At 46.2% G+C, this 26,040-nt stretch overlaps 1 protein-coding gene and 2 pseudogenes across 1 annotated transcript in view; 2 read left to right on the top strand and 1 right to left on the bottom strand.

Annotated features, from left to right (window-relative positions):
* Positions 1 to 3,065, top strand: part of LOC142191038 (uncharacterized) — a 49,991-nt pseudogene extending 46,926 nt beyond the window's left edge.
* Positions 1 to 26,040, bottom strand: part of LOC142191103 (uncharacterized) — a 602,426-nt pseudogene that overhangs the window by 169,821 nt on the left and 406,565 nt on the right.
* The window catches only part of LOC142188990 (uncharacterized), a 68,382-nt gene that overhangs the window by 29,739 nt on the left and 12,603 nt on the right, over positions 1 to 26,040 (top strand). The window lies entirely within an intron of this gene.

Here is a 26,040-nt window from a genome sequence, read left to right as displayed (position 1 = left end):
GCTGAGACACTGAGATGGGAAAATCCATTTAATTTAAATTCCCAATTTTAAACATGCCAGGAAAGGAAAATGTAATTTGTCACAAAAGTGGAAAAAAATGGCTATGACGGTAGCCAGAAGTTAACAGAGTTCTCCTCAAGCGGAACTGAGGAGGATTGAGTAAGCTAGGTGTCAAGCGGCTCTTAAAGCAGCCATAACACCAGAGCAGGTGGATTATCGACGCCAAAAACACGCTCATTATATGGCGCCCCAGCGAGCTGCTGAGATGCTGTAACAATCACGGGCATAGTGCAAGGAAAAGTTCAACAGCAGGACAGCTTCAAATCTGCCGAAACGCCGGAGCAGGGGAACCATCGACGGCAGCTATGGATCATCAATGCCAACAGCACGCAGACGAAGTCGCAGGCACAGGCTAGTGTTTTATAATTATTTTGTCCAATTCTACCCAATCAGATGTTCGGTTTATTGATTCGGAGCTGGATCACTATTTGGACAGGATATAATTTCCTTCTCTCTCTACGGCTCAGGCTCAGATACTGATTTAGATCTTGGGGAACTTAAAGAGGCTCAGTCTTCGGCCCCAACAAATATGGTTCCAGGGTTACATGGATTCCCATTTCAGATTGCATTTTTCGGGTATCTTTCCCTTTTCTTCTAACGAGCTTCAGAATTAGATGAAATCCCCAATCACATTTCTGTTTTTTTTTTTGGTTGATCCAGCCAAATAGGCCCCAGAATAGGATCATCCCACAAGCCCATACACAATGGAACCAAGCCTACTCCGGGTGTGCTGCATCTAAAGGAATGATCCAATGAGAGGGTTCCCATTTTTTAGACCTCTCAATATATATGACCTATCAATATGTATGATTTGTGTAATATTCTGACCATCATCTCAGTCTGTCTACCAAGAATTGTTTTTACTTTTCAAAGTTTTATTTTTGAAAAGTTATAAACAAGCAAATCAAAAACTATATAAATTTGGCATCACTTCTTAAATCATTACGACCCACAGAATTAAGTTACATCATCCAACCGAACACTTACCTCAAATCCATGGCTTCCTCATACATGACCATACTGCTCCTCCTCCTGTAGTAAAGTACGTCTAGGTGTGAGGGAGTGTGTGAGACGGACACCACCTAATAGCACTGACTCACAGGATCCTTTATGATCCTACACTGTAACTGGCACACCCCAACATGGACCGATGAAGATGCTGGCCTCACCGCACAAGTGGGAAACTGGAGGAGAGCAGCCTGGTGGAAAAACATCATGATCTACTGGTCAATTCCCCGAGGTCTACTGCTATCTGTTTTGCCACTAGTCTTGATTAATTATTGGATATTGCTAGATGCCTTAAAATATGTGCGGAAAGGTATATATAGAAATGCTATAAAATAATAAAATAAGGTTATATTAATATTTTATAACGTTCTATTATCTAAGATGGTAAAATCTGTTTTCTTCTTGTCAGATGACTGTACCAGGAGCTCAGAGGGACATCTGATATCTACAGATTATACAGCAGAGGATCATGGTATCACACAAGATCCATACGAAGAACATGTCATTACCCCAGATATACCCTCAGTCCTTCAGAAGATTCATCTATCATCTGATGCTATTAGACAGGTCCTGACTTCTGATTCATCACAAACGTCTAAGCAAAATACTAGTTACCAAAGGAGTGATGTACATCAGAGAACTCATACAGGGGAGAAGCCATTTTTATGTTCAGAATGTGGGAAATATTTTTCTCGGAAATCAATTCTTCTTCAACATCAAAGAGCACACACAGGGGAGAAGCCATTTTCATGTTCAGAATGTGGGAAATGTTTTACTCAGAAATCAGATCTTGTTAGACATGAGAGAAGTCACACAGGAGAGAAGCCATATTCATGTTCAGAATGTGGGAAATGTTTTGCTCAAAAATCAGGTCTTGTTGATCATCAAAAAACTCACACAGGAGAGAAGCCATTTTCATGTTCAGAATGTGGGAAATGTTTTGCTCAGAAATCAGATCTTGTTAGGCATGAGAGAACTCACACAGGAGAGAAGCCATATTCATGTTCAGAATGTGGGAAATGTTTTACTCAGAAATCAAATCTTGTTAAACATCTAAAAATTGACACTGGAGAGAAACCATTTTCATGTTCAGAATGTGGGAAATGTTTTACTCAGAAATCAGATCTTGTTAGACATCTGAAAACTGACACTGGAGAGAAGCCATTTTCATGTTCAGAATGTGGGAAATATTTTGCTCGGAAATCAGATCTTGTTAAACATGTGAGAACTCACACAGGAGAGAAGCCATATTCATGTTCAGAATGCGGGAAATGTTTTATTCAGAAATCAGATCTTGTTAAACATGTGAGAACTCATACAGGAGAGAAGCCATATTCATGTTCAGAATGTGGGAAATGTTTTACTCAGAAATCTCTTCTTGATAGACATGAGAAAAGTCACACAGGAGAGAAGCCATATTCATGTTCAGAATGCAGGAAATGTTTTACTCAGAAATCAAGTCTTGTTGATCATCAAAAAATTCACACAGGGGAGAAGCCATATTCATGTTCAGAATGCGGGAAATGTTTTACTCAGAAATCAAGTCTTGTTGATCATCAAAGAACTCACACAGGAGAGAAGCCATTTTCATGTTCAGAATGTGGGAAATGTTTTACTTGGAAATCAAATCTTCTTGACCATCAAAAGATTCACACAAGATAGAAGCCATTTTCCTGCCCAGAATGTAGGAAATACTCTACCTTTATATCAGATCTTAATAGACTGCAGAGAATTCACACAGGAGAGAAGACATTTACATGTCCAGAATGTAGGAAATTTAATTATAGATGTGTTTAAATTATTTTTGTCAAAACTCATCTACTAACTGCACATCAAAGAACTTGCACAGTTAAAACTTTATCATGTCTGGATTGTACAAGTTTGTACCTACACTCACATCTTACATAGGTTGTCCAAGAATTCTTTTTTTTAATCCAGCACCAAAATCTGAGATAATTTGAAAATTGTGTAAGATATTGATTAAACTACCTGTGTATAGCGCCCCCTGCTGTTTGTTCTTTTTTTCCTCGTTCACTCCAGTAACAGTACAACGGTGGACGACCATCTTCTCCTCGAACAAGCAGAGAAGAAAGTGCACTGCGTTGTCTGTATATGGGATCCCTGGAAACTTTAATGTAGTGATTGAAATTCCGACTCTTTTCTTTGCGTTGGATCATTTGACTCCCTGTTTAATGTACTTTTCTATGTTATGCAGACAGATGTGATATAGTTAGAAGGGGCAGGGTTATGTGTCTAGGGGGCGGGTAACAGGTTACGGTTGGGGTTAGCTGTCTGCACTGCAAGAATTATGGTAAAACATAAAAACCTATTTCTTATTTCCCTACTGTTGGCCATTCAATTGATAGGTCATTGAAAAAACGAACAGCACACAGACATTGTCACACATTGTTATAGATCACAAATGTATATTGGCTGCGCCTTTATTTATCAGGGATGGGTTTGGTTGAGGGGTTGGGGCACCTGTCACTTTACATTAAAACTACAAGTTTGATATGATTAGCTGGGCAGTTCCTATTCCCGCCGCCCCACACCCCTAATACTGTATTGTGATCAGGTTACTCCCATTAGGTCACTTCTGGGGCTTACTTTAAATGTGACCGGGAGAAACCCCAGACACATATCTAGTGCAGGGACTTTATATGCAGCTTTCGGAGTCCCTGCACTACTGTAGGTGAGTAGACATTTTTAATTTTTTATTCAACATTTTTGGGGTTTTTGCTTTTTGTATTTCATGGAGTAATGGCCTGAGCAGAAGAGCTTACAATCTATGAGGAAATACGAGGTCAGGGGGCTTGTTTAGTACAATGGTCCAGCCATCTATTAATACATGAGGACATATAACTGAAGCTGTCTAAGCAGTTACTAGTCGGTATCTGTGACTATACAGTTACTAAGTGCAGGGGAACTTCTATATGGAGGGGTCAGGATTTGAGGAATAGGGGAGGAAGAAGAGCTTAGGATAAGACATGTTAGTGTAATGTCTGGGGTTGTCTTCAGAACAACACTTGGGAGGCAGAAAAGAACTTGGATGATCCGATTACCTCTGTATGGGAGAAAATGCCACATCAACATTTTACAAAATTTCCCGAATAATTTGGGGCACTACCAGTGTGCCTGACCTGGTTGCCAGATGAAGAGTCTGGACTATCTTCCATAAGTGATTATTGTCCCTGTGGATTGCTGCATGCAGTTACCATTCACCATATACAACATGGGCAATAGTCACACTCAATGTGCTCTTCCCCTTACAACCATGAAATGACGGCGGTGAGTGAAAGCAATGGCTTGTCCTGGTGAAGTTGGGGGTGGGAAATGGTCCATTGTGTAGATAACGAAGGAGGTGGCTGGGTGTTGAACCTGTACCTGCACCCATGAGGTGATGTCAGTACTAGAAAGCAGCGAGCCTTGCTGCATTTCTATGTTGTAGCCTCTGATGCTGATAACTGACCCAGTGGCCATGACGGCTAATGTATTGTTTCTACCCATAATTGATGCTCCATATTCTGGGGGTGTTTGCACCTTTCCCTATATGGACATTTACAAGTAGAGGCCCAAATGGCCATAAAGGAGGGACAACTTTCCTTGAGAAATAATCACAGCTAGGTATTCTCCATGGAGACTGTGCGCTACCATCACTTGTCGAAACGCAATGAGTTCCACTAAGTTGCACGGCAGCGATTGCACCGGCAGGAACTTGGCCAGGTGGGAGTTAAACTGTCAGATCAGCCGGATGACTGGACGCAGATTGCGCGGAGGAGACTCAGATGGAGATGATAATAATGAATGATGTGACATTGCCCACCAACAGGTTTATGAATAAAATGTTATCAAAATTGTCACAAATTGGTCCTAGTACAAGATAACTCTCACTTGCTGTATACCAATTCTGTCAGGTATCCACCATAAAACAGAATACCCCGCTTCCATATTCCCTTCCACTTTACCAATCACACATCCACCTGCTATTTTGCCGGGTTTTACCCTTTTGGCCGGGCCAGTTCTCAGCCCTTGTATTGTAAAGGTTTAAAACCTTGTTAATCCCACAGCAAGAAACTGATCGGCTGCAGGTTGTAAATCCCTAGGGCCACACACTGGGCTGCATTTATTATCTAAATACTAAGAAAAATACACACAAAATTAGTATACATCTAATACATTTTATTAATGCCAAGATTAAAAAAATATGTGATACAAATAACATAAGACACATAAATAGGGGGGACATAATAGCCAAATACCAAAAATTACCTAACCATAGGTGGCTAAGACTATAACATTGAGGGGTAAATATAATGCATTATACTGTATTTACCCCTCAGTGTCGTAGTCGTAGCCACCTATGGTTAGGTAATTGCACACAATAGCATGCTATTTTGTTTTTTTGGTTTGTATTTATTATCTGACTAACTCAGATAAAGCTTCAACCTACACCCTCGCAACTACTCTACTCATCTGTTCGTGCTCTTATTACTACTCCATCATCACCAATGAAAAACTCTCCATCTTAATTTGAAAATCTCACCTCACCAGATGTATGCTTAACCCGATCCTATTGTACCTCATCCCCAGCCTCACTGGAGTCTTTTGTCATACTCTAGCCCACCTCTCCAGCCTAACTAGTGGTACTTTCTATTCTGCCTGTTTACATGCTAAATACCCATTCTTAAGAATCTATCCCTCAACCCGTCCCGACAACTACTGCTTCATCTTGCTTCCCCCGTGTGCCTCAAAACTCCTTCAACATGTCCACCTTGAATTATCCTCCTAACTCTGATCCACCTCTCTCTTTCTTAGACGTCGGTCAGACTTATGACCTTATCACTCCATTGAAACTGCCCAAAAGTAAAAAATGACTTAGCTGTTATTCCGTGGTCTGTCAGTGGATGTCCCTCAGGGCTCTGTTCTGCGACCCTTCCTTTACTCCATCTACATTCTTGGCCTTGGCAAACTTATAGAGTCCCACAGTTTTCAATATCATTGATTATGTAGATAATCTGTTTTCCCTTAGTCCTAACAGGAGCACAATAGTGGGGTATTTACTTTGTTGTAGTAGAGGTGGAATTTTTATTCAGCATCTAAATGAATATCCACAACTAGGCCCTATAAGAGGGCACAGGGACCTCCCCACAAGTGTTAATACCAAAGTACATAATCAAATCATATAGGGAGGGAATCTTTGAGCTGCTGTTAGGACAAAGGGAAAACAGATTATCTACGTAATCAATGATTCCCTATCGTCCTACCAGGAGCACAGTAGTAGGGAGATGGCAAGTAATTTCCCTAGGGAGGGTTTCCTCGACTTACAGAGCTCATGACCACCTACCCGAAGGCAGTAGCGTCTGAAGCACGAGAGCTCAATCTGTAGTGCTTCACAAATGTATGATGAGAGGACCATGAAGCTGCAGCGCAGATTTGTTCCAAAGGCACCGTTCTCCTCTCCGCCTATGAAGTCGAGACCGCCCTTGTAGAATGTGCACTAAGAAAAGCTGGAGTAGGTAACCCTTGTGATGAGAGAGCCACTTTTATGGATTCTCTAACCCAACGGGAAATAGAGGCCTTAAAGCCCTTAAGTCCTCCCACCAGATTAACCAGAAGATTGTCTGTTTTTCTGAAGGATCTAATATGCTTGAGGTAGATCCGCAGACATCTACCCAAATCTAACGTATGAAGTTTCACCTCCTCCCAGAAGGAGGGAGCAGGAAAAAATACTGTCAAGGACATCAATTGATTTATGTTCATCAGAGAGGGCACCTTGGGCCTAAATTCTATTAGAAACCGTAACTGAACTCTGTCCTCCAAAAAGGAGATATAAGGTTCCTCAGAGGAAAAAGCTTGAAGCTCTCCTACCCTCTTAGCTCACGTGATGGCCAAAAGGAAAGTTGTCTTAAAAGTCAAAAGGTTCAAATCCATCTCTTCTAATGGCTCAAAAGGAGGGTCGCAGAGAGCCAACAGGACCGTACTAAGATCCCATTGTTCCACAAGAGCCAATACTGAGGGTCTAATTCTTGTGGCACCCTTAAGAAACCCACTTTCCAAAAGGAGTTGAGTCAAACGCCTCCCCAGACAGGCGGACAAAGCGGCGACATGTACCTTCAAGGTAGAAGCAAATAGCCCTTTGTCTAGGCCGTCCTGAAGAAAATCCAAAATTGCCCCCACTGGGGGATAAGAAAACACTGTATCATGTTCAAGGCACCAAGACTTTAAAGGGGTATTCCCACGTCGCATACTCACCAGTCTTCACTCCTGTAAAATCTTCTTTCTTCCTGGTTTCTTGCATCATTTGGTGGACGGGGTTTCACATGCAACCTGCCGTTTAGCTCCGCCCCCAAATTCACGTGTAGCTCCGCCCACCCATATTGGACTATGAAGTACAGGCAGCAGCAACTCCATTCTGTGTTACATACAGAGACTGCCTGTCTCTGCCATAATGAACACAATTGAATTAGCTAGCCTGATAACTGGGAGAACAGAAGAAATGAAAGCAGATCCTCTCCCCTATCTGAGTGCAGGACCTAGGTCACGTGGTGTAGACACAGGAATAGCTAGATACACAGGCTCGCTCCCGTGCACTTAGCCCCTCCTCCCTCCCCCTGAGAGCAGCAGATACATCACTTGACTCAGGAGCAGCTAAGTCAGGGCTGTGGCCACAAAGAATTGAATAAAGTAAGATAGTGGACAAACAAAGCAGTTTTGCTGAAGCAATGTATTTAGGAAAAGTCTTACATCCACATTAACAAGCAGTATAGATAGGATCCTTGTGATGGGACAACCCCTTTAAGATTTCCCAAATCCTGTGATAATTCTTATTCGTTGGTTCTGTCCTGGCACAGGCAAGGGTCCTCAGGACGGCCTCTGACAATCCTCTATTTTCTAATAGGGACTGGTCAACCTCCAGGCTGTCAGATTGAATCTCCTCAGATCCTGGCACCTCTGTCCTCCTTGAGTGACCAGGTTCTGGCAGGGGGGAAGCCTTCAGTATATGCCTTGACTCATCATCATGAGCTGGGTGAACCAAGTCCTTTTTGGCCAGAACAGGATTATGGCAATCGCCTAGACTTGGTCCTGTCTTTCACCATTACCTTGGGTATGATGGAAATTGGAGGGAATATGTAAACCAGCCTGAATCTCCAAGGGATAGACAGGGCATCCACAGCCTAGAGATCGTCCTCCTGATACAGAGAGCAGAACTTCTCCACCTTGGCATTGAGTCGGGTTGCCATGAGGTCGATTTCCAGGAGACCCCATCTCTGAACAATCGGTTGGAACACCTCTGGATTGAGGGAGCATTCTCCTGATACGGTAATACCCCGACTCAACCGATCTGCTACTATGTTCAGAGAGCCCTTCATCTGAACAGAGAATAAATGGGTCAGATTCTTCTCTGCCCAGGAAAAAATCAGATTTGTTTCTTTCAGGAGAACTTGGGACCTGGTTCCTCCCTGTTTGTTCAGGTACAACACTGTGGTCATGTTGTCCGACCGGACTCTGACAGCCTTCCCCTTGAGTTATGGGGCAAAGTGAAGCATTGCTAGGTAGACCGCCTTGAGTTCCCTCTGGTTGTAAGTTCCTATTTCTAGGCTGCTCCATCGACCTTGCACAGTCCTCTCATCCATGTGGGCTCCCCATCCAGTTTGGGATGCATCTGTTGTCAACAGAGTCCAAGTCAGTTGGACTAAGGACCTTCCCTCTTTCAGGTGTATCCACCATCTGAGGGAAAGACGGGTACTGGGAGAAAGACAGATCTTCTTGTTGAGTCCTCTTGGAGGCCTGTTCCAGGTGTATAAGATTTTAGTCTGGAGAGCACAGGAATGCCATAAAGCCCAAGGGATGACATTAGGCCAAGGACTCTCATGGTGGTTCTGATGGACACTTGCCGAGCTTTGTAGAGAAAATGGGCAGCCGCCTCTATTCTCAGTCTCCTTGGGGCGGACAATAAGATCTATAGAGCCGCTGAGTCCAGAAGAAAACCTAGGAATTTCCTCTGGGTGGATGGCACTACCTCGGATTTCTCCCAATTGATTAGCCATCCTAACCTCTGCAGGAAGGAGATTAGCTATCTGTAGATGTTGTTGGAGGACTGGCACTGACTGAGCTTTTAATGTCTGTCCGCAACTGATATTAGTGCCGACATGGGAGCGGGGGGAATGCTACTCTAATATCTATATTATCTATAACAAGATTGAATTTGGGCTCTCCTACTATACAGATGTAACCCCTGTGTGCAGTTCAAGGCAACGAGGGGTTAACAGTTTGCAGACATTGTGCATGGGGGATGAAAGCAATTGTGTTTGTTTATCAAATCTTTGGAGGATGGGAGGAGCTGCTTTGCAAAGATGACCATGTGCTCAGTCAGTCTGCAAGAGAGAGGGATCATAGGTAGATGCAACAGGAGGATCCTCGGAGCTACCAGAGGCTGAAAGTGAAAAGAAAGAAGATTTTAAAGGGGCTCTATCAGCAAAATCATGCTGCTAGAGCCCCACATATGCGTGCATAGCCTTTAAAAAGGCTATTCAGGCATCGGTAATGTTATATTAAACTACCCCCCCCGTTTTAAAAAAATAACCTAAAAAAGAATGTGCTCTACTTACGGATCATGCACCCTGGGCGGGCATTCAGGGTGTGTCTTCATCTTCTTCCCCGCCTCTTCTTCCTCCGATGTCCTCCGGTCCCGTCTTCTTCCAGCACTCGCTCGCGGACACTGATAAGAAAAAACGGCCTGGGCGCATGCGCAGTAGCATGCGGCTTCTACTACGGCTACTGCGCATGCGCCCCGGCTATCACTGGCCCGTTCGCGAGTGCTGGAGGAAGACGGGACCTGAGGACATCGGAGGAAGAAGAGGCAGGGATGAAGATGAAGACACACCCTAAATGCCCGCCCAGGGTGCACGTTCAGTAAGTAGAGCACATTCTTTTTTAGGTTATTATTTTAAAACGGGGGGGGGGGGGGGGGGTAGTTTAATATAACTTTTACGGTGCCTGAATAGCCTTTTTAAAGGCTATACACGCATATGTGGGGCTCTATCAGCATGATTTTGCTGATAGAGCCCCTTTAAGCTTTCGGAGAAAAGGTTACAGGCTCCACAGGAGGATCTGCTGAAGAGACTGGGTGTTCATACCCTCCCTGCTTCCAGACTTAACCCTTTGGCAGCCTGTTGGACGGGACAGGGTTAATCCCGCTGGGACTGTAAGTGTACCTATCACCTGCATGATTATTTAGACTGCATTGTATGATCCAGGAGTAAATTGTTCTGGGCTAGTATAACTATCTAATCTGGTGCCACCGTGGGGCATAATATAGGCTGCAGTAGGCCATAATATGTATAATATATATATATCTATATATCTATAGGGGTTGGGTGCGTAGAGAAGTGAGGCGTCTAAGATGTCTGTGTTGCAAACGTCACAGAGTCAAGTCACAGCTGGAAGAAGTGTCATGGCGGTTCAAAGGGAAGAGACGGGAAATGTGGGAAGACGTCTCCTGTGATTATTACTGCACTGTATTCACTGTAATGTTACCAGTAGTACCCCCCGGCGGATGATCAAAAAATAAGCCAGACCCCCCCCCCCCCTTTTTAGATCGTCCTCCAAGGGTAGCAGAAAGGCTAGGTTCACCACTGCACGCCAAACACAGCTCCACTACATACACATCACACATAGACGGCTCCACTACTTAAACATCACACACAGACGGCTCCGCTACATACACGTCTCACACACACAGCTCTACTACAGACCTGTCACACACACACACTCCACTACATACACGTCACACACAGATGACCCTGCTACTTACACGTCACACACAGACGACCCTGCTACTTACACATCACACACAGACGGCTCTGCTATATACACGTCACACACTGAGGGCTCTGCTACATACACGTCACACACAGACTGCTCTGCTACATACACGTCACACACACAGGGCCACACCTCTAATGAGGCGACCTGAGGCGGTCGCTTCGGGCGGCGCACGGGCTTTTTTTTTTTTTTTTTTTTTTTTTTTTTTTACTTCGAACCAGCGCAGGAGAGCTGCTTCTCTCTGCGCTGGTTCAGACGTCTGCATAGGTGGCGTCACTAGGCGTGGGCGCGTCATTACGTGATGACGCTCGCTGATACCTAGACGTCTGAGGACGTATCAGCGTGCGTCCGCGGCCTAGTGACGCCACCTACGCAGACGTCAGCCTGCAGGAGAAGAGGATCGCGGAGGTGGCGGGAACAACAACAAGATCGGTAAGTATAAAACTTCTTTTTTTGTTTTATAATAGGCCGCTACCTGCTGGAGTATCTCCAGCAGGTAGCGGCCTATTTATCTACCTCCCCAGACCTGCTCACTGCCGCCCCTGCTTCCGCTTGTACTATAGGCCGCGGAGGCCGGCAGTGAGTAGGCCCGGGCAGGCCAGGATCCCACTACCACTATTATTATATTCAGGGGTCTTTTCAGACCTCCGAGTATAATAATCGGAGCCCCAGGGGAGGTGAGAGAACATAATAAACAATGTTCCTTACCTCTCCGGGGTCCGGTGTTACTCCTAGCAGGCTTCGGGCCTATATGGTAATACCCAGACGTCACGTGGTCTGGAATATTACCATATAGGCCCAAAGCCTGCCCTAGCAGTACCATATAGGCCCGAAGCCTGTGCTAGTAGTAATAGCCTGTTACTGCTAACACAGGCTTTGGCCTGTATGGTACTGCTAGGGCAGGCTTCGGGCCTATATGGTAATATCCCAGACCACGTGATGTCTGGGCATTACCATATAGGCCCGAAGCATGCCAGCGTTAAAGAGGACCTTTCATGGGTTTGGGCACAGGCAGTTTTATATACCGCTGGAAAGCTGACAGTGCGCTGAATTCAGCGCACTGTTGGCTTTCCCGATCTGTGCCCCGGGTGAAGAGCTATTGGTGCCGGTACCGTAACTCTTCACAGTCAGAAGGGCGTTCCTGACAGTCTGTCAGGAACGTCCTTCTTCCCAGCAGCGCCTATATTGCTGTACTGTGTGAGCAGGGAGGAACGCTCCCTCCCCTCCTGATAGTGCTCTTCTATGGACGAGTACTTTGAGCAGAGGGAGGGGGCTCACACAGCACAGCACTATAGGCGCTGCTGGGAAGAAGGACATTCCTGACAGACTGTCAGGAACGCCCTTCTGACTGTGAAGAGCTACGGTACCGGCACCAATAGCTCTTCACCCGGGGCACAGATCGGGAAAGCCGACAGTGCGCTGAATTCAGCGCACTGTCAGCTTTCCAGCAGTATATAAAACTGCCTTTGCCCAAACCCATGAAAGGTCCTCTTTAACATCGGGTCCCGGAGAGGTGAGTAGTGTTTATTATGTTCCCTCATCTCCCCTGGGGCTCCGATTATTATACTCGGGGGTCTGAAAAGACCCCTGAGTATAATAATAGTTCATCGGTATGCAACTGCGGTTGCATAATAGAGCTTGAAGGTTCCACTGTGGCCCCTGTAACCTCTATTATGCCCCACAGCAGCCCCGCTGCAACCTCTATTGTGCCACTGTGGGGCATAATATAGGCTGCAGGGGCCGCTGTGGGAGAATTGAGGAGTCAAAGATGTCTACACTCACCGGCCACTTTATTAGGTACACCTGTCCAACTGCTCGTTAACACTTAATTTCTAATCAGCCAATCACATGGCGGCAACTCAGTGCATTTAGGCATGTAGACATGGTCAAGACAATCTCCTGCAGTTCAAACCGAGCATCAGTATGGGGAAGAAAGGTGATTTGAGTGCCTTTGAACGTGGCATGGTTGTTGGTGCCAGAAGGGCTGGTCTGAGTATTTCAGAAACTGCTGATCTACTGGGATTTTCACGCACAACCATCTCTAGGGTTTACAGAGAATGGTCCGAAAAAGAAAAAACATCCAGTGAGCGGCAGTTCTGTGGGCGGAAATGCGTTGTTGATGCCAGAGGTCAGAGGAGAATGGCCAGACTGGTTCGAGCTGATAGAAAGGCAACAGTGACTCAAATAGCCACCCGTTACAACCAAGGTAGCCAGAAGAGCATCTCTGAACGCACAGTACGTCGAACTTTGAGGCAGATGGGCTACAGCAGCAGAAGACCACACCGGGTGCCACTCCTTTCAGCTAAGAACAGGAAACTGAGGCTACAATTTGCACAAGCTCATCGAAATTGGACAATTGAAGATTGGAAAAACGTTGCCTGGTCTGATGAGTCTCGATTTCTGCTGCGACATTTGGATGGTAGGGTCAGAATTTGGCGTCAACAACATGAAAGCATGGATCCATCCTGCCTTGTATCAATGGTTCAGGCTGGTGGTGGTGGTGTCATGGTGTGGGGAATATTTTCTTGGCACTCTTTGGGCCCCTTGGTACCAATTGAGCATCGTTGCAACGCCAAAGCCTACCTGAGTATTGTTGCTGACCATGTCCATCCCTTTATGACCACAATGTACCCAACATCTGATGGCTACTTTCAGCAGGATAATGCAATGCCATGTCATAAAGCTGGAATCATCTCAGACTGGTTTCTTGAACATGACAATGAGTTCACTGTACTCCAATGGCCTCCACAGTCACCAGATCTCAATCCAATAGAGGAGCATCTTTGGGATGTGGTGGAACGGGAGATTCGCATCATGGATGTGCAGCCGACAAATCTGCGGCAACTGTGTGATGCCATCATGTCAATATGGACCAAAATCTCTGAGGAATGCTTCCAGCACCTTGTTGTATCTATGCCACGAAGAATTGAGGCAGTTCTGAAGGCAAAAGGGGGTCCAACCCGTTACTAGCATGGTGTACCTAATAAAGTGGCCGGTGAGTGTATGTTTCAAACTTTACAGAGTCAAGTCACAGCTGAAAGAAGTGGTCATGGCGGTCCAAAGGGAAGAGACTGGAAATGTGGGGAGACGTCTCCTGTGAGTATTACTGCATACCTCCCAACCGTCCTGATTTCCGCAGGACAGTCACGATTTGGGTGACATGTCCCGCGGTCCCGGTTGGAGGGAGGTATGTCCCGATTTCAACTCAGATCTGCGTCCAGAGGACGCAGATCTGAGTTGAACACATATGCGGCTGAAGCAAGGAGCTGACACAGGTCAGCTCCTCGCTTCGCCGCTGCCCGCCTCTCTCCCTGACACACGCGGCTGAAGCTGCTCGCATGCTCGCTTCGCCGCTGCGTCTCTCTCTCGCTGACACATGCGGCTGAAGCGAGGAGCTGACCTGTGTCAGCTCCTCGCTTCGCTGCTGCTGCCGGCTCCTGGCTTGTAGACGCGATGTACAAGCCAGGAGCCGGCGGCAGCAGCGAAGCGAGGAGCTGACACAGGTCAGCTCCTCGCTTCAGCCGCATGTGTCAGCGAGAGAGAGACGCAGCGGCGAAGCGAGCACGCGAGCAGCTTCAGCCGCATGTGTCAGGGAGAGAGGCGGGCAGAGAGCGGCGAGGGAGCGGAGGAGAAGGTAAGTTTAATGTGGAAGTGGAACGTGAATCTGGGGGCAGATGAAGGAGAGGACGGCATGACACTGGGGGCAGATATGGAGGGACATGAATCTGGGGGAAGAGATGGAGGGACAGGAATCTGGGGGCAGAGATGGAGGGGATATGAATCTGGGGGGCAGATATGGAAGAGGGACATGAAACTGGGGGCAGATGAAGGGTGTATATGAAACTGGGGGAAAGATAGAGGGGGGACATATAATTTACGGGTGACTGTAGGAGGATTATACTGTGTGCGGGCACATGAAAAATTAACGAGTGGGTGGGGTCAACACAAAAGTGGGCGGGGCTAAATTTGCGCGCCGCACATTTTGTCCCTCTTTCGGTTTTTCAAAAGTTGGGAGGTATGTTACTGCATTGTATTTATTGTAATGTCCCCCCCTGCTGTCTTTGGCTGACGATCAAAAGATGGGGGCTCTTTCGATCGTCCGCTTCAGGCAGCAGAGAGGCTAGGTTCACCACTGCACACACAAACAGCTCTGCTACATACACGTCACACAGACTTTCATATATCTAGCAGAGAGCTGTAACATCTGGTCATGTGACTCCTTGACGCCTCCCATACACATGGCTGATCACATGAATATGACATCATCACAGGTCCTGTAACCATGGAACCAGGAAGCAGCAGCCGTGTGATAGTCTATATGTGTACTGAGCTGAAGAGAGAAGAGCCGGGGTGCAGGGTAAGAGGGGGAGGGGTGTACATGGGACTGTATATTGGGGGACTGATGTATTTTACATGGGACTGTATATCGGGGGACAGATGTAGTTTACATGGGACTGTATGTCGGGGGACTGATGTATTTTACATGGGACTGTATATCGGGGGACAGATGTAGTTTACATGGGACTGTATATCGGGGGACTGATGTATTTTACATGGGACTGTATATCGGTGACTGATGTATTTTACATGGGACTGTATATCGGTGACTGATGTATTTTACATGGGACTGTATATCGGTGACTGATGTATTTTACATGGGACTGTATATCGGAGGGACTGATGTATTTTACATGGGACTGTATATCGGGGGACTGATGTATTTTACATGGGACTGTATATCGGGGACTGATGTATTTTACATGGGACTGTATATTGGGGAACTGATGTATTTTACATGGGACTGTATATCGGAGGGACTGATGTATTTTACATGGGACTGTATATCGGGGAATGATGTATTTTACATGGGACTGTATATTGGGGAACTGATGTATTTTACATGGGATTGTATATGGGGGGATTGATGTATTTTACATGGGACTGTATATTGGGGAACTGATGTATTTTACATGGGATTGTATATGGGGGGATTGATGTATTTTACATGGGACTGTATATAGGGGAACTGATGTATTTTACATGGGACTGTATATCGGGGGACTGATGTATTTTACATGGGACTGTATATCGGGGACTGATGTATTTTACATGGGACTGTATATTGGGGAACTGATGTATTTTACATGGGATTGTATATGGGGGGATTGATGTATTTTACATGGGACTGTATATTGGGGAACTGATGTATTTTACATGGGATTGTATATGGGGGGATTGATGTATTTTACATGGGACTGTATATCGGTGACTGATGTATTTTACATAGGACTGTATATCTGCGGACATGATGTATTTTAGATGGGACTGTATATCGGGGACTGATGTATTTTACATAGGACTATACATACCTCCCAACTTTTGAAGAACCGAAAGAGGGATAAAATGTGCGGCGTGCGTAATTTAGCCCCGCCCACTTTTGTGTTGACTCCTCCCACTCATTAATTTTTCATGTGCCCACACACAGTATAATCCTCCTACAGTCACCTGTAAATTAAATGTCCCCCCTCTATCTCTCCCCCAGTTTCATGTCCCCCTTCCATCTCTGCCCCCAGATTCATGTCCCACATCTCTGCCCCCAGATTCATGTCCCTCCATCTCTTCCCCCAGATTCATGTCCCCTCCATCTCTGCCCCCAGATTCATGTCCCTCCATCTCTTCCCCCAGATTCATGTCCCCTCCATCTCTGCCCCCAGATTCATGTCACCCCATCTCTGCCCCCAGATTCATGTCCCCTCCATCTCTGTCCCCAGATTCATGTCCCCACATCTCTGCCCCCAGATTCATGTCTCCACATCTCTGCCCACAGATTCATGTCCCCCATCTCTGCCCCCAGTTTCATGTCCCCTCCATCTCTGCCCCCAGATTCATGTATCCACATCTCTGCCCCCAGATTCATGTCCCCCATCTCTGCCCCCAGTATCATGTCCCCTCCATCTCTGTCCCCAGATTCATGTCCCCTCCATCTCTGCCCCCAGATTCATATCCCCCCATCTCTGCCCCCAGTTTCATGTCCTCTCCATCTCTGCCCCCAGATTCATGTCACCCCATCTCTGCCCCCAGATTCATGTCCCCTCCATCTCTGTCCCCAGATTCATGTCCCCACATCTCTGCCCCCAGATTCATGTCTCCACATCTCTGCCCACAGATTCATGTCCCCCATCTCTGCCCCCAGTTTCATGTCCCCTCCATCTCTGCCCCCAGATTCATGTATCCACATCTCTGCCCCCAGATTCATGTCCCCCATCTCTGCCCCCAGTATCATGCCGTCCCCTCCTTCTTCTGCCCCCAGTTTCACGTTCCACCTCAGTACACATTACACTTGCCTTCTCCTTCGCTCCCTTGCATCTCTCTGCGCGCCTCTCTCTCTCTCGCTGACACAGTTGTAGACGCGATGTGATGTCATCACATCGTGTCTACAAGCCAGTAGCCGGCGGAAGCAGTGAAGCAAGGAGCTGATTTGTGTCAGCTCCCTGCTTCAGCCGCGTATGTGTTCAACTCAGATCTGCGTCCTCTGGACGCAGATCTGAGTTGAAATCGAGACATACCTCCCTCCAACCGGGAAATCGGGACGGTTGGGAGGTATGGACTATATATTTGTTTGCTTAGACTGGTTCTTTATTTTTCCTGCTCTGCAGAGATACTCGGGGGGTTTTCCTCTCGGCAGTTAGAGCGCTCTATTCCCTCTCTCAGTGGTTTAGCTCCCCCATACATCTACTCACCAGGGCGGCCCTCTGTCCCGTCTTATTTTTGCCTTTTGTATTGAACCTCTGGCATCCAAGATTCGCTCTAACCGGACATTACAGGAGTAAGAATACCGGATAGAGATTGTAAGATTAGACTTTCTGCTGATGACGTCCTTCTCACCCTTACTGATCCCCAGATCCCCCTTCCGATCCTCTTGCTCACACTACAGGACTATGGTAACCTCTCTGGTTATACAATGAACCCTTCTATGATGGAAGCCGTTCCCCTAAACATTCCATATGCCCCTATACATCTGCTCCGCTATCACTATGGTTGTCTATGGAAGGATGGTTCCCTCCGTTACCTGTGAATTCAGCTGTTTTCCTCTTACACATTCCTATACTCTGTTACTTACCTTTGTGTGTTTCAGGACCTCCGCTCCCTACTTGATCAGTGGCGCTCCTTACATATTTTCCCAGTCACATAATGGCAGTAAAGATGACCCTGCTCCCGAAACTCTAATAGTCTTTGAAACCCTGCCAGTATCTGTCCCCTGCTCCACTTCATCTGGAATGCAAAACGTCACCGAATCACTTTGTGATGTTGGCTGTTATGGCAGATGGGGGGCTGGCGGCACCACATATCCTTCATTACTATTGGTGGACCCAATTCTGTTGTATTCCCATTTTTGCCAGCCCCAGAGGCCCATTGAAAATGGGGAGAAATTGAAAAACTTTGGACGGCACCTATACACCCCAACACTTTTCTGTGTTCCCGCTCTGCCACCTCGCCTGCCATTTTTATTTGGGGTCCCTTTCATTTCAATAGGGCGATTCATTTCAATGGGAAGGGAGGGGGGGGGGGGGCAAACTGGGCAAATCCCCAGATTCCCCAACTACAAAGGGGCCCAGGATCCACTGCACCAGACCTTTGGTCTGGTGCTTTGCATCAGGGGAGCCCTAGTTACAAGTGTATTGCTGTGCTATGCACACCAGTACTGTGGACATGAAGATCTATTGGAGCAGGGAGCTGGAGTCCTTGCTCGTACATAGATCACTGTATCGAAGAAGGAGAAGGACCTGCACACAGGAAGTGGTGTAGTGACGTCATCACACCCCGTGTGCAGGTCCTGCTCTGAAGGAAACAAGGTTTATTATATTTCTGACAAATAAAAGGGGTTTATTACTATTAAAGGGGGGGGGGGGGGGTACTGTCATGGTTGTGTCAATGCCTGAGCAACCGTATACTGAATGCTGCTTTCACCTCTATGGAAGAGGGGTAGGAAAACTTTCCCTGGTGCTATGATGGCTGACTAGGCCCTGCCTGAGGGTGTTGGTCAGCTGTACCCAAGCTAAGCTTGGCCCCGACAACTTCTGGCTCTCTAAACGCGGAGACCTAAGAGACAGGTGGGGTGAGAGCTGAAAGAGGCTAGGGACTGGGATACTAAAGGCCTCTAACGAAGAATAGGTGCAGTCGCAAACAGTAACAACTAGGAACAGTGAGTAGTGAGGAAAGGGTATCACAGGACGGGGTAAAATAAACCTGAAGCCCTCTAACAAAAACTCACTAACACCAAAACCGTGTCAGGCAACCAGAAATGCAGTACAGGGATTGAGAAGAAATGTTGAGGGTAAAACAGACTCTCACACAGAACAGACTCACACAACTTCCAGATTAGCGTCCTGAGACCAAACAACTTTCACAAAACACTCCTCCTACTGAGCCAAGAATCCTGGTTGGTAACAACGAAAACCGGCCCGGAGTGAACAGACAGCCTGCCTTAAATAGAGCCTAGCAACACCTGAATGGATAATGCAAATGAACAGGCTCGGACTGGCCCACCGGTGTACCGGGGAATCCCCCGGTGGGCCCCCGAGCCCTGACTTAAAGTTTTGATTTTTACCAATGCAGATGCATTGGTCGGGGCCCGATCGGGATGGCCAGGGGCCCCAACCGCGCACCTGGCCAATGCATCTGCCTCCACACACAGGGGCCCCCATTAGCTGATGCTGAAGAAGTACACATCGGAGGACAACGTGTCTTTCTTCAGCATCAGCTAACGGCCTCTCCCTTCACTTACCTGCAGCTGCTTTGCTGCTCTCCTGTGAGGTCTCCTCCTGCTGCCCGCACGCACTTCCTCCCCCTCCCCCTCCCCCTCACACTGAGTCCTCTTACATCGCAGCGTGTGGGGAGGACAGGGAGCCGTCTGCTGAGTTCACTACTGCTGGAATAGGTGAGTAAACTCTTTTTGTAAAATCTGTATGTTTAATATGTATGTATATGTACATTTGTGTAAAGTATATACAGTATGCTATAATATGTATGTACATATGTGTGTGTGTGTATATATAGTATTCATACAAGTATATATATGACTTATATGGTATATGAATGTATATAAATGTATATGTGCTATAGTATTGTATATGTGCTATAGTATTGTATATGTGTGAGTATATATGGTATATGTATAAGGCCTGGTTCACATCTGCGTTCGGTGATCTGTTTGGGGAGTCTGCATGGGAACCCCCTCCCCCTTCCCCCGAACGGATTACCAAACGCATTAGCAAGCGGTGTGCAGTGAAAGTATGCGGACCGCATAGACTATAATAGGGTCCGTGTGCTTTCCACGCGGTGTCCGCATGAGTCATGTGGACAGGAAAATAGATTGTGAAGTACTTTTCTGTCCGCATGTTCTATGCGGACACCGCACGGAAAGCACATGGACCCCATTATAGTCTATGTGTGCTTTCACTGCACACTGCTTGCTAATGCGTTTGGTAGTCTGTTTGGGAGGGTCCCCATGCGGACTCCCCGAATGCATTACTGAACGCAGTGAGTGCAATCCCATCCACACATTGCAGAAAAACACACATGGCGGACACACTGCAATTTCCAAAACTGTTGCGGTTTTGGAAATTGCAGCATGTCACTTGTATCTACAGAAACACCTGCAGTTTCCCTATAGGTATAAGGCTAAGTTCACACGGGGTTTTTTGGTCCGGAACCTGAGGCGGAGGCCGCCTCAGGTTCCAGACCAAAAATCGGGTAGCCGCGACTGAATGCCGGTGCACTGCACCGGTATCCAGTCACGCACTCTGCTCCAGATTAGGCCCAATAAATGGGCCTAGATGGGAGGAGGGAGTGTCTTCAGGCTGAATCGTGAGGCGAAACGACCTGAAGAATGAGCACCACGCTTCTTTTTCCGGGACCTGGAACAAACCGGCTCCCGGAAAAAAAAGAACTGACCGGCTCCTATTGATTTCAAAGGGAGCCATCTTTTTGGTCAGGATTTTGAAGCAGATACGGCCTCAAAATCCTGACCAAAAATCCCCTCGTGAACTTACCCTAAAGGAAACAAAGTCCTCAGAGGAAACCTCTGCGGAGTTTCTGCAATAAGCGCTGCAGGAAAAACTGATGTGTTGCCGCCGGGGTTTTTCCCGCAGCGCTTTTTGCTTTGTCTTGCTACATGGGGCTTTAGGCTGACGCTAGGTTCACACTAGCGTTCGGCAGTCCGTTCTCAGCTTTCCGTCTTCTGCATGTAGAAGACGGAAAGCTGTCAGATCGGGTGCGGTGGTGTGTGTTTTATGTTCTCCGCTGCAAAACCGGTTTTTTTTTAAATCGGACACAGAGTACTGCATGTTCGACTCTGTGTCTGATTTTAAAAAATCGGTTTAATGGCGGAGAGCATAAAACGCTCACTGCCACTCACCGCGGACCTCTTTCTCACCCATTCAAATGAATGGGTGAGAGAGCCTCCTGCAGGTTTCCGTCATCTGCCTCTGTTTTGTGCAGGAAATGGAAACCTGCAGAACGGAGATCGGGCGCAGATGTGAACGAGCCCTAAGGCTGAGTTCACACGGAGTTGTTTGGTCAGGAATCCACCTCAAAATCAGCCTCCAAAAAAGCCTCCCAATAGAACTCTAACCCAATAGAACCAAATTCCTGACCAGAAAACTCTGTGTGAACTCAGCCTTATAGTTTGATGCTCAGTCTATTGAGATAATAAGGATGAGGCCCAACAGTGAGACGCGGCTAAAAAAATAGCTGTGGAAAAAAATAGCGGCGAATCTCAATGTATTTTTTCCACAGTGTTTTTTTCCCCGCACTTTCTCCCAATTGCGCAGCTGAAAGTAACAGGCCATGTTTTTAGAAGCGCTCACATTTTAGAGTTTGTGGCTGTTCCACATCTTTTTTCCTGCAGTGTGCGGATGAGGTAAATCCTATTAATATTATAAATGTGAAAGTTTGTGGGTTTGTGAGTTTGGATGTTCGGATGTTTGTTCCTCAATCACGCAAAACCCGCTCGACCGATTTGGCTGAAATTTTCCACAAACATAGTCACTACACCCGATTGCGCAATAGGCTACTTTTCGTCACAATAGCGCACATACGTTTGTGCCAGGAACCCCACAAAACCCAAACTCACACCACCATCTCTGCAATCTCACACACTTTGGACCATAGCAAGCCACAAAATTCCTATTACCCTCTACAGCCTCGCCCCTAACCCCACACAATAACATATACATAGACTTTACCACTTTGCCCCTCACCTTAACGATACTCCAGGAGGCGCTCTATAACGCTCCGGAGCAGCCATGTTTGCCGACCCCCACCACTCTGACAATCCGCGACACCGCCCACCCATGTCAATACCCCTAGGCGGTCTAATAAATGCAAAAAAAAGAGTTTAGACAAAAGTAAAAAAAAACATAAAAACAAATAAAAAGGATTAAAAATTCAAATCACCCCCCTTTCCCTAGAACACATATAAAAGTAGTTAAAAACTGAAACACATACATGTTAGGTATCTCCGCGTCCGAAATCGCCTGCTCTACAAAGCTATACAAATATTTTTCCTGTTCGGTAAATGCCGTAGCGGGAAAAATGGTCAAAAGTGCCAAACCGCCGCTTTTTCACTGTTTTGATTCTGATAAAAATTTGAATAAAAAGTGATCAAAGCAATAACATTTCCCGAAAATGGTAGAACTAAAAAGTACACCCGGCCCCGCAAAAAAAGACGCCCTATACATCCCCGTACACAGACGTATAAAAAAATTACGGCTGTCGGAATATGGCGACTTTTCAAAAAATAATTTTTTAACATAGTTTTGGATTTTTTAAAGGGGTCAAAATGTAAATAAAACCATATAAATTTGGTATCCCCGGAATCGTAATGAAACACAGAATACAGGGGACATGTCAATTTGGTTGCACAGTGAACGCCGTAAAACCAAAGCCCGTAAGAAAGTCGCAGAAATGCATTTTTTCTTGAAATCCACCCCATTTTGAATTTTTTCCCTGCTTCCTAGTACGTTATATAGAATAAATAATGGCGGCATCAGGAAGAAAAAATTGTCCCAGAAAAATTAAGACCTCATATGGCTCTGGGAGCGGAGAAATAAAAAAGTTATGGGGTTTAGAAGGAGGGGAGTCAAAAACGAAAAACCAAAATCAAAAAATGCCATCGGCGGGAAAGGGTTAACTTCAAATACTTCTGTCCCAAAGTCACTATGTAAAGTTTCTCACAACACCGTATATATAGCAGCTCTAATACAAAGTAACTTCAACACAAAAGTCTCACGTATTCTCTGAATTACAGCAAAAACAAGATACAAAGTTACATTTCATATCCCATACCATATACACAGTACGAAAACCTTACCCGCCCCTGTATATACCCACTGCTACAATCACCGCAGACGAAGTCGCGGGTACCAGCTAGTTTGATTATATTTCATTCACTTTGCTGGTTTTTTCTGTAGTAGCCAAAGACGTTGTGTTTCTGCAATGTGGGGTTTGAGGTATTTATGGCTTATCCAGAGTATAGGCCATAAAAAAAGTTTAACCCTGGAAACCCCTTTAATATGCCCCACACATTTTAACATCCCCCTTCTGCCAGGGAGGTGTAAAAATATATATATATTTTTTTAAAAGAGCCTTCTCACCTGTCCCCGCCCCCCGTTATCCCCGCCTGTGTTTGGGTCTCATGGCCTCATTTCTGGAGTTCCTGTACCTAATTGGTCTCAGCGATCACATGAGGTGCAGGACTCCCAGAAAGTAGTGCCAGTACGAGACCGAATAGACACTACCGGCGGACAACGGAGCGCCAAGGACAGATGAGTATTCTTTTTTTTATTTATTTGTTTTTTATTTTACACCTCCTGCCCACCACATGAGTTGCTCCAATTCCTGGACAACCACTTTAAAGGATTTATCCATCTTTCTAATATTGATGGTCTGTCCTTAGGATAGGCCATCAATATTACATCTGCGATGATACAACAGCCAGGACCTCTGCAGATCAGCTTTTCCAGGACACTTCAGCTACGGGTAATGCTAACATTTCTAGGAGCCATGCTGTTCACTTGCCATTCAGGCTGTAGCAGTAGGTATATGTAGTGCACATGGTATAGGGGGTGAGTAGCATGGCTCCCAACATGTTATTACCTTTAACCGCCCTGTCTCGGTACCGCTGATCTGCAAGGTCCTGGCGGTGGGCCCCTAGAAACAATTCCACTGGTGGGCCCTAGACATCCCAGTCCGACCCTGCAAATGAACACACCTGAGACCTCCAAACTCCAGCAGACAATCAAGAAGCACATGCAACAGAAAGACAGAGACCAAACACAAACAGGCAAATGGTCACGAGTCAGAGGATCAACCAGGAAAACCACAAGAGCCCGGTTCAAATCCTAACAGATACATATTTACTAACAGGGACTAAGGTTAATACTTTTAGGGCAATTTATAAGTGGAGGGGGCTATTTATAAGAGGATTTATTGTTAATAATCCTAGGGGAATTATTATGTAAGTATGGGGGGGAATAGTTCCCCTATCTTTATTAACAATAGATCATCCTTCTAAACCTCCCCCCCCCCTTTATTTTATTATGAATAGTTCCTTTTTATACATACCCCAAGCTTCGTGCTTGCTGAGCTGGCTGGAAGCTCATTAGCATATTAATAAAAACGGACTTATTCAGACACCACTGAGGCAATCTACATACTAAAGGTAAGTGTGTAGTAGCATTTCTAAAGCCTATGCAAGCATGTCATTAGTTAAAAATGACTTTTCCCAGTGATAGAGCCCCTTTAAGTCTATATCAGTGGCGCTGGAAGTGCATCCCTGACTTCTGAAATGACTGAATATGATGGCATTGGTATGTCAGGATTTTGGGGCCCCGCTTTTAGTTTTGCCTCAGACCACACTTTGTCTAAAACCGGCCCTCATGGTCTCCTTCTCTGAAATCTGCTCCTCCCAGGGGGACTGACAGCTACTATGGTGCACCCCTGGAGTGGTGTGGGCCTACTTCATGTGGTGAATCTGATAGACCTGATGATGTACTCCTGTGTCTTAATATTTTCTTAGACTTTGTAAAGTTTTTTAAAAAAAATACAGTGAGGACTCCTAGGACTATATATCTATAATACATAGTGTATGACACTGTCAGGGCTCCTAGGACTATATACCTATAATACATAGTGTATGACACTGTCAGGACACCTAGGACTATATACCTATAATACATAGTGTATGACACTGTCAGGGCTCCTAGGACTATATATCTATAATACATAGTGTATGACACTGTCAGGGCTCCTAGGACTATATACCTATAATACATAGTGTATGACACTGTCAGGACACCTAGGACTATATACCTATAATACATAGTGTATGACACTGTCAGGGCTCCTAGGATTATATATCTATAATACATAGTGTATGACACTGTCAGGGCTCCTAGGATTATATATCTATAATACATAGTGTATGACACTGTCAGGGCTCCTACAGTGGTGAACCTAGCCTCTCTGCTGCCTGAAGCAGACGATCGAAAGAGCCCCCATCTTTTGATCGTCAGCCAAAGACAGCAGGGGGGGGACATTACAATAAATTCAATGCAGTAACATACCTCCCAACTTTTGAAAAACCGAAAGAGGGACAAAATGTGCGGCGCGCATAGCGCGCCGCGGCAAATTTAGCCCCGCCCACTTTTGTGTTGACCCCACCCACTCGTTAATTTTTCATGTGCCCGCACACAGTATAATCCTCCTACAGTCACCCGTAAATTATATGTCCCCCCTCTATCTCTCCCACAGTTTCATATACACCCTTCATCTGCCCCCCAGATTCATGTCCCCACATCTCTGCCCCCAGATTCATGTCCCTCCATCTCTGCCCCCAGTGTCATGCCGTCCTCTCCTTCATCTGCCCCCAGATTCACGTTCCACCTCCACATTAAACTTACCTTCTCCTCCGCTCCCTCGCCGCTCTCTGCCCGCCTCTCTCCCTGACACATGCGGCTGAAGCTGCTCGCGTGCTTGCTTCGCCGCTGCGTCTCTCTCTCGCTGACACATGCGGCTGAAGCGAGGAGCTGACCTGTGTCAGCTCCTCGCTTCGCTGCTGCCGCCGGCTCCTGGCTTGTACATCGC

Source organism: Leptodactylus fuscus, chromosome 1, assembly GCF_031893055.1.
Source record: "Leptodactylus fuscus isolate aLepFus1 chromosome 1, aLepFus1.hap2, whole genome shotgun sequence".
Classification (NCBI taxonomy): Eukaryota; Metazoa; Chordata; class Amphibia; order Anura; family Leptodactylidae; genus Leptodactylus; species Leptodactylus fuscus.
The sequence above is the reverse complement of the archived record's forward strand: the minus strand, read 5'-3'. Positions and strand labels throughout refer to the sequence as shown.